The following is a 7,285-nucleotide window of genomic DNA, read 5'->3' as shown; positions in this document are numbered from 1 at the left end:
GGGGGGGGCTTCCTCTGGCAACTCACCAAAAGCATCCTTCAATCTATGCTCCGCGCGCTTGGCTGTCGGAATATTGCACGACAACAGTGAAGTCGATAAGGCATGAACATTTACAAGACAAGGAGATGGAACGACAGGACTAAACTTCATGAGAAAACCAAGCGCCACGGTGAGACTCGTGCTAGAAAAATGCCAACATAGTCATGGTGAAAGAGAGCGGCATTAATATTAGCCTCTTCTTCTTGGAGAAACAACGCACAAGCCTTTGCATGTCTGCAAAAGAAGAGGAGAAAATGTGCCAAGAATAAACTGAGAAAAACCAGCAGCGCATGAGAGACCACCATACTGCTATCGTTCTTGGCGAACGAGCTTTGCAACAGCTCATCCACAACAATAAATTTTCCAATAAAGTGAGGGTAATGTTACTTCAGATTAATTTCGTTCCGTGAACTAATTCCTTTCCTAGGTACATAGATTCCAACCACACACTTGATACCATCTTAATTGCCAGTACTGGTTATATACTACAGTAACCGTACAAACAACTATTGCTGCTCAAGTGCTAGTTAGTTACCAGTACAAATTCAATTTATTCTAGCATCGATCAGTGTCCATCTTTCTTTTCAACCATCTCCCCTTAATTGTTGTTACTTCAGATTAAGACTCAGAACTGATTCAAATTCAGGATCAATAGTCTGGAGAGCTTGTGGAGATCTACGATATACTCTGATGCGGAGCATCCCACGTTCATCCCCATGTTCATCCCCATGTACACTCCGACTACTCTCCAAGCCCCATGAGGACATATGACGAGACCTTGAACATACGTCATTGGACACAAGGTGAACTCGCTTCTCTCTGAATCGTCAGTTTCTACATGTGAGACATGACACCCGCGAGCGACCGGACGATCGATAGTCGTCGGACATCCAATGCCTGTCTGCGCACAGAGATCGGGCTCGAGGCCCATGTATCCCTCTCCAGTTACCCCTTCGTGGACCTAGACTATAAATACCCCCCTACCTCCTCCTAGCTAGGGTTAGCTCATATTTGTGTGACAGCTTTGCTCATCCACTTGGTTACTTCTCCGTTGGAGTTCACGACCTCTTCGGAGAAGATCCCCCAAGCGGATTCAAGACCCTTTTACGGGAAAACCCCCTCAAGACCTCCTCACGGAGAAGAACTGCCGCCACTTCTATCGTCCCTTGTTGGATTCGGATCGTGTATCTCTTTGTGTTTCAAGGATCTAGCATATGTGTGACCATATCTTGTTGGCTGAGTGATTTCTCTTGCGTTTCCCCTCGTGTTCCCCTCGTTTTCTCCCTCGTGTTCTTTGTAGGATCCCCTCCAATCGTGAATGATCGGGCATCTAGGGTTCTACCCTACATCATACTCCTTCAGTCCCTCCGTCCAAAAATAAGTGTCTTGAGCTTAGTACAAATTTGTACTAGAGCTAGTACAAAGTTGAGATACTTATTTTGGGACGGAGCTTGTGGAGATCTAAGATAAAAAAGAAACAAGTTTAAAGAGATAATATGCATGATTCTGCTGGAAACCTAAGATATAACATTGACTCATTTATATGTGCAGGCAGGGTGCAGTTCAGGAAGCCCACTGCTGTCCAGGTAATAACCCTGTTCATCGCAGAGCCTTGTTATTATTCGATTGCAATACTGGCAACATAGATATATAGAATCCACACACTTGCTACTGCCATCATAATACTGGCTATATGTGTATTTGCGTATTAGCTGAATCACAGATGACAGTAACCATCAAGTGCTGCCTCGACTTTGTACTAGCTCTTAACTTTCAGGTTCAACGATTATCTGTATTGCTCCCAGAGGAAAGTGTTGGCCGAACCACGGTAGTGGAGGCGAGGGTTTAACCCGATTACTAGACGACCCACCCAATGCTTTTATACATAGCCATTATAGTGCATATTGCAGTAAAATAGAAGGGGAAAACACGGAAAGCTGGAGAGCAACAGGGACAACAAATAAATGGCACCTGGAAACAGTAATTAAACGGCGACCATTGGATGGAGATCGGGCGTCAGCAACATGGTCCCTGTTCCGTGAGTGTATGGCTTCGGTTATAAATCTCTACCTTCCATTCTTGTCATCTCAGGTGATCTCGTTGCTTCTCTCCTCTTTTCGTAAATGAAATAGTTAACTGATAACAATTCTTCAGAGGTTCAGAGACTGGGTCCTGACATTAGATACATTTCCCTTAATCATTATTGCTTCATATTCAGACTCGGAGTAGAACAACGTAGACAGGAGATTCATGATCATAGCCAGATAGCCTACCTGGAGAGCCTGGGTAGCGGCTGGAGGTGCACCTGTTATCCATCAGAGGAGAACAAGAGGAATGAGTAACTGGCTGTTCCGGAAAATGGAAGTACAGCAGCTCCAGGCAAAAAACTACTAGTACTCACTTGGTTGCTGTAAATGTAATCAACTGGACGTGAGACTATCAATTTGCTTTGTGAGCCAACTGCATATAAACATACTCAGTTAAACACATTACTGATTCAGGTAGCTACATCTAAGAAGCTAAAACTCCAATAAAAGTTTCGAGCACTGAGCTTTATAACTCAGGTACAGAAAGACATGAATAAGTGATACTGGCTTTAGCGCCGACTGGATCTGAAATCATTCAGTGCTCAGACTGGAGACTGAACTGAACTAGTAACAAGTGCATAGCGTTGAAGGTAGTCAGGCATACATACAAACAGCAGAAAACATGTAAAAACCAAACAAACAAACAAACAAACAGCGGGAAATCAAAGTGCCAGTCAGTTTAACGGTAGTTAGATTCTGAACCATCTATTATTATAAAATATTCAAGCAACAAAGATTCAAATTACAGTGAGTAAATTACTCGTCAAGAGTCCATCGGTGGTAGCGAAAGGCCACAGTCAAAGAGCTTATGGGTACACAAGAAACCGAATTTATCCCCACTCAGATAAGTATGGATCGATCATATTACAAATTAATACTTTATTATTACATCACATTAAACATGATCCTTGAGGTATAGAGAACAGTACTGACTAGAATGTGGAATCGATCCACAGAACAAGACATCTCATAACTAATTTATCGAATATTCACACTTGATTCAATTCATACAATATACCGAGCTAAGTGCCTTCACAGGTAGCTGGGAGCACCTGGACTAGTAGATAGTAGCAGCAGTACACACACCAAAGTGCCACTTATTCTCCAAATTACAAAGTACTAACATACAGGTCTTGAGCAGTTCAACTGCAGCATGAAGCGGGCTCCTCACGCTTCTTCGTCGCCGTGGGTATTCTTCATCAAGCGAGACCAAGCTATAGCGACCCGCACATAAACCTCATCATACAGCTTGTCAATGACCTGAAAGTAGGCAACCGCCCAGGTTCTCCTCAGTAACATGGCGCAAAACACCACCCAAAGGCCGACCACAAATCCTATGCCCATCCCAAGGTAGAGATACGAAATATGATCTGCATCTTCATGGTCTGCACTTTGCTTTGCATCAGTAGTACAATTTTTTGAGAGAGGGTAGCCACAAAGACCGGGGTTGCCGATGTAGATGTCCATCTGGCTGTAGAGAGTTTGTAGTTGTGGCCCAGGTGGTATCGTGCCTGATAAGTTGTTGTATGACAGGTTCAAGCGGCTCAGATACGTTAGAGCCGACAAACCTGACGGGATCTCACCGGAGAACTCATTGTAGGATAAGTCCAGGGACTCCAGCTGCTTCAGATCACCAATCTGATTGGGGATTTTGCCGGTCAGCTGATTACTTGATAAGTTCAGACCGGTGAGCCTAATGAGCAAACTAATCTCCTCTGGGATCTGTCCTGTTAGACTGTTACATGACAAATCAAGATTCACCAGTAGCTTGTATATTTCAAAGGAATAATCACGTGTTTGGCCTTTTGTGATTACTGGCATGCTGTCGTCAAAAGCACCATTAAAAACATAGTCATATTCATAATCTCTATCAGATGCGTATATCATTGCTTTCAAGTTTGATAGTGACCATGGTATGGATCCCGATTTCCATTAAAAGAAATCACCAGGTCTCACTACAGAAAAAGATAAAAAGGAGGAACTCCCCAACATGATACTCCACTCCCCTACGAAACACTTCAATGCCAAATTGAGGAGGAAGGAGAAGCCATCCCTTCTCCTCCCCGAAACCCCCAAGGCAAGGAAGAAACCTACGGGAGTGGTCCGAGGCCTGAATTTTAGGAAAATCCAGCCCCCAGAGCGTTACCAACTCTGTTATAAGAACAGAGGCTACATAGAAACTACAGTTTAGCATAAGTATATTACAGAACCATCCCACTGAGTCTAGAAGCAGTAGAAATGAAGCAAGCCGGAATGAAATGGCAGGAACATTGTGACGCCCCCGATTCAATCGTACACTAATCATGCACGCAAATGTGTACGATCAAGATCAGGGACTCACGGGAAGCTATCACAACACAACTCTACAAATAAAATAAGTCATACAAGCATCATAATACAAGCCAGTGGCCTCGAGGGCTCGAATACAAGTGCTCGATCATAGACGAGCCAGCGGAAGCAACAATATCTGAGTACAGACATAAGTTAAACAAGTTTGCCTTAAGAAGGCTAGCACAAACTGGGATACAGATCGAAAGAGGCGCAGGCCTCCTGCCTGGGATCCTCCTAACTACACCTGGTCGTCGTCAGCGGGCTGCACGTAGTAGTAGGCACCTCCGGTGTGGTAAGGGTCGTCGTCGACGATGGCGTCTGGCTCCTGGACTCCAGCATCTGGTTGCGACAACCAGAAAGAAAGGAAAGGGGGAAAAGGGGGGAGAAAGCAACCGTGAGTACTCATCCAAAGTACTCGCAAGCAAGGAACTACACTACATATGCATGGGTATATGTGTAAGGAGGCCATATCAGTGGACTGAACTGCAGAATGCCAGAATAAGAGGGGGGATAGCTAATCCTATCGAAGACTACGCTTCTGGCAGCCTCCGTCTTGCAGCATGTAGAAGAGAGTAGATTGAAGTCCTCCAAGTAGCATCTACAAGTAGCAACTCCAAGTAGCATCGCATAGCATAAACCTACCCGGCGATCCCCTCCTCATATCCCTGAGGGAGAGCGACCACCGGTTGTATCTGGCACTTGGAAGGGTGTGTTTTATTAAGTATCCGGTTCTAGTTGTCATAAGGTCAAGGTACAACTCCAAGTCGTCCTGTTACCGAAGATCACGGCTATTCGAATAGATTAACTTCCCTGCAGGGGTGCACCACATAACCCAACACGCTCGATCCCATTTGGCCGGACACACTTTTCTGGGTCATGCCCGGCCTCGGAAGATCAACACGTCGCAGCCCCACCTAGGCAAAACAGAGAGGCCAGCACGCCGGTCTAAACCTAAGCGCGCAGGGGTCTGGGCCCATCGCCCTGAGCACACCTGCACGTTGCGTGGGCGGCCGAAAGCAGACCTAGCCTAGTGGCGTTCCAGTCCAATTCGGCGCGCGCCGCTCCGTCGCTGACGTCTGAAGTGCTTCGGCTGATACCACGACGTCGGGATACCCATAACTACTCCCACGTAGATGGTTAGTGCGTATAGGCTCGTAGCCAGACTCAGATCAAATACCAAGATCTCGTTAAGCGTGTTAAGTATCCGCGAACGCCGAACAGGGCCAGGCCCACCTGTCTCCTAGGTGGTCTCAACCTGCCCTGCCGCTCCGCCACAAAGTAATAGTCGGGGGCCGTCGGGAACCCAGGCCCACCTCTACCGGGATGGAGCCACCTGTCCTTTCAGCCCCCTCGTCAGAATCACTTGCGGGTACTCAATGAGCTGACCCGACTTTAGTCACCATCTGTATAGTATGTATGTATGTATAGTATATACCCGTGATCACCTCCCAAGTGATCACGGCCCGATAGTATAGCAAGGCAGACTGACAAGAATGTAGGGCCAATGATGATAAACTAGCATCCTATACTAAGCATTTAGGATTGCAGGTAAGGTATCAACAGATGTAGCGACAATGTCAGGCTATGCATCAGAATAGGATTAACGAAAGCAGTAACATGCTACACTACTCTAATGCAAGCAGTATAGAGGAGAATAGGCGATATCTGGTGATCAAGGGGGGGGCTTGCCTGGTTGCTCTGGCAAGAGAGAGGGGTCGTCAACTCCGTAGTCGAACTGGGCAGCAGCAGCGTCGGTCTCGTAGTCTACCGGAGAGAAGAGGGGGAAGAAACAATGAATACCAAGTAAACAGATGCATATCGATGCATGACATGTCAAGAAGCGATGCTAGGCGTGCCCTAACGTGGTATGAGGTGGTACTGGTTAAGGGGGGAATCATCCGGGAAAGTATTCCCGGTGTTTCGTGTTTTCGGACAGATGAACCGGAGGGGAAAAGTTGCGAGTTCGATAGGTTAGGGGTGTGTGGCGGACGAACGGACTGCGTATCCGAAATCGTCTCGTCGTTCTGAGCAACTTTCATGTTGAAAATATTTTAATCCGAGTTACGGATTAAAAGATATGATTTTTAAAAGATTTTAACAATTTTGGAATTTATTTATTTATTTAATTAATTCGAAAAAATGTATTTATGACGTCAGCATGATGTCATGCTGACGTCAGCAGTCAACAGAGGTTGACTGAGTCAACCCTGACATGTGGGTCCAGTGGGACCCACCTGTCATTCTCTATTTAAATTAATTAGGGTTTAGGTTAATCTAATTACAGTTTAATTAAACTAATTAGTTAATTAGGTTAATCTAATTATGATTAATTAACTTAATTAATTAATTAATTTAATTATTATTACTTATTTAATTATTTTTATTATTATTATTTTTATTATTATTATTTTTACTTAATTATTTTTTTAATTCCTTTTTTTTTAAACGTTCTGGGCGCTGGGGCCACTTGGTCAGTGGCCCAGGGGGCATAACGGGTGCGGTTACGGGCATGCGCCCGTGCGAGGGCACGGGGCAACAGGGGCGTCGGCGGGGAGCAGCGCACGGCGCTGGGTCGCAACGGCCGGAGGCGGCGAGTAGCACTCGGCGCGGCGTCGCGCGGGAAGCAGCGGGGCGGCGGAGGCGAGAGGCTCGAGCGGCAGAGAGCATGCGGGGGAGGCGCGGCCCGGGGCGCGTGGCCAAGGCAGGGCCTTGCCGTTGCCGGAGCTAGGCGTGGCGCGATGGGCGCTGTCAGGAGAGGCCGGAGGAGGCCACGGCGACGGGCGCGCGCGGAGGAGCTCGTCGGGGCAGTCGGGAGCGGCGACTTGCAA

At 46.5% G+C, this 7,285-nt stretch overlaps 1 pseudogene; it reads right to left on the bottom strand.

The window, feature by feature from the left end:
* Positions 1 to 3,107: 3,107 nt before the first annotated feature.
* LOC119293159 overlaps positions 3,108 to 7,285 on the bottom strand; it is a 21,028-nt pseudogene continuing 16,850 nt past the window's right edge.

The sequence above is a fragment of the Triticum dicoccoides genome, chromosome 4B (assembly GCF_002162155.2).
Source record: "Triticum dicoccoides isolate Atlit2015 ecotype Zavitan chromosome 4B, WEW_v2.0, whole genome shotgun sequence".
Lineage (NCBI taxonomy): Eukaryota > Viridiplantae > Streptophyta > Magnoliopsida > Poales > Poaceae > Triticum > Triticum dicoccoides.
Note: the sequence above shows the minus strand (reverse complement) of the source record. Positions and strands in the feature narration are given on the sequence as shown.